The following is a 5228-nucleotide window of genomic DNA, read 5'->3' as shown; positions in this document are numbered from 1 at the left end:
TGTTGATCCTCATCTCAGGTAGGTCTATGACCACAGTTTTTAAGGGTGTTGCTCACTGTGGACATACCAGTTTAAGAGTCGTAAGAGCTGCAGAAAGCTAAAGACAGCAAAGGCACTGGCAAGGAGTGGGCAGGCAGGAATCCCAGGGATCCCCCATCCCACCCCCTGCACCCTCCATCCCATCTAAAGCAAGTGACTTGCAGTGCAGACCGATCCTGCAGTCTGATTCACTTCGGGTTGGGGGTATTCTGTTGGGTCAAAGAGCGTCATCAGAGGTGGCCATGTGGGTGTCTCGGGGACCCTCACTTCCCTTGTGGCAGTAGAGGTGTGGCCCTCGAGGATCATCTGCTCACGTAGCTGACAGGTTAACATGAGAAGAAGGGAGGAAAAACCCAGCAAGCTCGGAGGACCGATTTAGTCTTGTTAATACACTGGAAGAGCGGAGTGTGGGAGAGAGCATTTTATCAGCTCCCCGACTGTTTGTCGTTGTAAAGGCGCCTGCTTGCTAACACGCCTGGAGAAGTCCTCTGAGACTACACTGTTGGATTCATAATAAGATGGTTCCTTCTATCTTACAGGCCATGTGGGGGAATTCCGAAGAAACTCAAAATCATCCTCTGAGAAAGTAGAGTTACATCTTCTTCCAATTTTTCGTGTCTTATTTGAGGGGCTGTGGGAGGACCCCCACGTCCTCCTTCCATTTTCTGATATTTTAGTAAATGGATACGACACTCCGTCACTGGTCTGGCTGGAGCAGGAGACCAGCAGCTTGCATCATTTAGGAGGTGAGATGGTTAGTTTTATGCATCAGTCAGATATTTAACCAAACGCTAATCTAGGTGTTGCAGGGAAGTAGATGTGGTTCACATCTACAATCAGATGACTGCAAATAAAGGAGATAATTGCCCTCAATAATGGCAGGGAGTGCTCATACAATCAGTGGGAGGACTTAAGAGCCAAAATTGAAGTTTCCCGGAGAAGAAGAAATTCTCTCTCAAGACTGTGACATCAACTCCTGCCTGAGTTTCCGGCCTACCAGCCCTATGAATCTCAGACTTGCTAGCCCCCGTGATCACATGAGCTAATTTCTTAAAATAAATCTCTTAATACATTTGGTTTCATTTCCTTGGAGAACCCTGACTAATACAGGATGCGTTTAAAAATTTTTTTGTCTTAAATAAATGAAAGGCAAGAATCTGAAAGCAAAGTGACTTAAACACAGCACATGCACGCACACCATGCTCTGAGAGGTTGGAAGAAGAGGTCTGTGGGCCAGGGAGGAGCTGGGAAACAGGGACACTAGCCTTTCTTTTTTATTTTTAAAATTTTATTTAGTGTGCAAAGGGGAGCAGCCACTTCTCCATCGGTTGAGGCCCTTCCTCGTCTCCCGCTTTTAGCTCTGTCTTCTGTGCTCCAACCTCCACCTCCATCTTGCTCCTGAAACCATACCTGATCCAGTCCCTGCAGACCCCTCACTCCCCCAGCCTGGGTTATTGAGATGGCCTCATCTTACTTGTCCTTTTGGACACACTGCCTCTCTTTCTAGAAACTTCTCCACTTCTTGGTTTTGTTCTCACTGTCCCTTTCTCTGCATCTTCTCTTCGTCTCCATCCTTCTCTCCCTCTACCTGCCCCAGAAAAGGTCACCGAACACCCAGTTGCTGGGTGATCTCTTTGCTCAGATAGTTTGAACCACCTCCTAAATCTTGGTGCTTCCCCAACTTTGTCTCCATCCTAGAACTCTCCCTCCTTCTTCAAAATCATCCAACTAACCGTACACTGGACTTCCCCACCGGAGTGCCCCACGGCATCTCAGACTCAACATATTTCCAAGGGATCCATCATTCCTATCCCCATTCTCTTGATCTCAGTTGGTAGAATTTCCATCCAGAGCTAGTATCTCCTCTAATAACAAGTCAGTCATTCTTGTGCATGCCTGATTTCCTTAAGCGCAATCTACATGCTTTGACTTTATTCAAGTGATGCAATTGGATTCCTCTGAGGCATAATCATTATTCCAGGTACATGATTTCTGTAATGGGATAATTGGCTGCCTCTGCCCCTAAAGAACACCTGAAATAAGTAATATGTGCACCTGTGTTTTTAATCAAAGTGAGACATAATAACCAGGGGCAGTCGGGAGGCACAGTAAATGTGTCAGTGGTGCTTCTGGTAAGTTCATGGTGGTGAGTAGATGGACCGCATCCTTGTGAGCGAATGAGAGGGCCAGACCGGTGGAGAACAGAACTCGGAGGGGCTTCAGGCCTTGACAAGGACATGATCTTCGTCCTGAGTACAGTGAGAAACCACTGGAAGGTTCGGGAGGGGGTTGTGGGATGATCAGATTGATGTTTTAGATGGTCACTCTGAGCCGGGTGTGGGACAGGAGTAGATGAGGCCAGGATGGAGCCCAGACTCCTGATTCTGATTCAGTTGATCTTGGGGGGAGGGGGAGGCATCAGTGAGATGTAAAATTCCCCCACGTGGTTCCAGTATGGAGCCAGGGTCCTGCAGGTCAAGCTCCGGAAGTGTGGCCCCCAACCCACGACTGCATCCCCAGAGTTTCTCACTCTCACGCCAGTTCACACCCAGCGTCCAGCACCAGTTTATGGCTCCAGCACCTTCGGCTCCAGGAAGTTGAAAGCAGCCCTTCAGGTATGCTGGGTCTACAGTGGGAAGTGTCACCGTGCGATATTTCTGTTGTGGGTGTTCTTTTACACCTGTGAACTGGACAGTTTGGCTTTTTGTTTATTTCAACTTCAGTGAAGTGACAACCACTTAAGAATGTGCTCATCAAGGTGTCTGGGCTCCATGGACTATTTGCTCCCCAAATTCTATCCCTGTTTCACTCGAGGTCCAAGTGGAGTATTAGAATCACAGTTCAAAGCAAACAAAATTGATGATGTGAGAGATAACCATACTGAAGATCTAGAAGAAGATAATGTGAAATTCTCTTCTGCATTGGGTATGATTTTTAATGAAAGTGATCAGGCATTGAGAGACCTACGGTATCAGAAACATGCCTTCAATATGCTTCGCAGTAAGGGCTTGGCTGCCACAGAGATACAGCAGACACAAGGAATGCAGCATGTACAGACAAGTCTGACTCAACGGATTTGCCAGTGGCTGGTGTTGCTATTTGTTTCTACAGTGAAGGCTTGTGTGCCTGGCTCTGGCCTGTGCGCAGCCTCCTAGACCACATGCCTGCCTGGCTTCTTCAGGAGATCATGCTTGTAGACAGTGATTTGAAAGGAGAACTAGATGAATATGTCCAAAACTACCTCCTTGGAAAAATTAAAGTAATAAAAAATACAAAGCGTGGGAGATTGATTTGAGGAAGAACAATCAGAGCAGCTGTGATGTGGCCGGGTCCTTGCTGGCCGTCATCCAGGAGGCCTAGCGGACGGTAGGATGCCTGGTGACCAGCACCATCAGTGCTGACCCTCGCCTGCAGCTCCTCCCCTGTGTTGTGAGGGGGCTTCAACTGGGGGCTGCATTTCAGATGGGGTCGTGCTCCCTTTTCCAAGCTCAGAGGACTGGAGGGAGATACTACACCAATAAAGTCACCTACAATTGCTGGAGGATTGTTTGCCGTGAAGAGAAACTATTTCATTGAACTTGGACAGTGTGACCGTGGCATGGATATCTGGGGAGGAGAGAATTTCGAAATATCATTTCGGATTTGGATGGGTGGAGGTAAACTCTTCATCATCCCTTGCTCTAGAGTTGGACACATTTTTGGAAAAAGGCGACCGTATGGTTCTCCTGAAGGCTAGGATATCATGACCCGTGTGATGAGACTGGTTCATGTTTAGTTGGATGAATATAAGGAGCAGTATTTTTCCGTGAGACCTGATCTGGGGTCCAAAAGCTTTGGAAATATCAATAAGCATGTTGAATAGAGGAAGGAGTTGGGTTGTAAATCATTTAAGTGATATTTGGATAACATTTACCAAGAGATGCAGATACCTGAGCCCAATGCCAAACCCTAGCAATCCATTTTTGTAGAAAGAAGGTCAAAATGCCCCAAGTCCTTCAATGGGAAAGGCTCTGTCACCTCCAGATCAATAAGTGTCTGGTGGCCCAGGGCTGCCCAAGTCAGAAGAGAGGCCTAGGAGTGCTTAAGGGTTGTGGCTACGGCGACCCTAATCAACACTGAATTTATAATGAAGAGCATGAATTGGTTTTAAATAATCTCCCTTGCCTGGATATGTCAGAAACTCATTCATCAAGTGCTCATGAAGTGTAATGGTTCAGGAGGAGCCCAGCAATAGAATTTTGGGAAGAATAATTGGCTGTGCCAGGTGTCAGTTGGACAGTGCCTAAGAGTGGTCGATCTACTGAGTCACAAAGGCTATGTTGCTATGGCAACCTGTGATGGCACCTCCTCACAACGGTGGCATTTGGAGAGTTAAGATGGACGCCATGGCTGGAATGGTGTTTCATCACACTTGTCCTCCTATGGAGATGCCTGAGAAGATTAGCAAAGGTGAGACAGCAGATATACTAGAGACTGGAGCACCAAGTGACCATCAGAAGGTGAAGAAGTATGTTTCACCAAGACATTAAGGTCACTTCTGAGCTGCCGTTAAGGAATTTTTTGCTTATGACAGAAAACAAGAATACAATTTTAACTCTATTAAAGAGTCAAGTTTGTAGAGAAGGGCAAAACCCAGGAAACTGACATGCCTATTCAAATCTATTTACACTTCTTTTTAACCCATTTTAATAATGGAATGGCATTTATCTGATCAGAAACTTGTTATGATTTCCTTTCTTAGAAGATTTCATAGGAGATTGTTAATTTTTTCCCACTTCTATTATCATGTTCTAAATAGATAATTTTAAACAGATTGCATCCACATTACTTTCAACTCCAGAAGGCATCGTTCATAAGATTATATTTAAGAGGCAGTTAACTATTATTAAGTATTTTGATGAATTATGGTACTATTTACATTTAAAGGATCCTTTTTATTATTAAAAAATAATAATAATATGGAGCTGGGGTGAAACTTCCTGCACTATACTAAGTCCTCCAAACTCGAGACCCCGTTGTGGCCCCGCAAGAAAGATTCACGCAGCCTAAGCTTCATCAGCCCAACAGCCACAGAGAACTCACTCCTCACGGGGCAGCCTGCTTCTCCTTCAGGCGGCTCTGATGGCTGGAAAATTCTTCCTTATTTCAAAGACCAAATCTTCTCCACTGGTTCAGCCTTGCCCTCTGCA

General features: G+C 45.8%; 1 pseudogene; it reads left to right on the top strand.

Moving 5' to 3' along the window:
* The first annotated feature begins 2966 nt into the window (after nt 1-2966).
* LOC137767213 (polypeptide N-acetylgalactosaminyltransferase 11 pseudogene) lies at nt 2967-4414 on the top strand (annotated as a pseudogene).
* The last annotated feature ends 814 nt before the right edge of the window (nt 4415-5228 follow it).

The sequence above is a fragment of the Eschrichtius robustus genome, chromosome 7, assembly GCF_028021215.1.
Source record: "Eschrichtius robustus isolate mEscRob2 chromosome 7, mEscRob2.pri, whole genome shotgun sequence".
Taxonomy (NCBI): Eukaryota; Metazoa; Chordata; class Mammalia; order Artiodactyla; family Eschrichtiidae; genus Eschrichtius; species Eschrichtius robustus.
The sequence above is the reverse complement of the archived record's forward strand: the minus strand, read 5'-3'. Positions and strand labels throughout refer to the sequence as shown.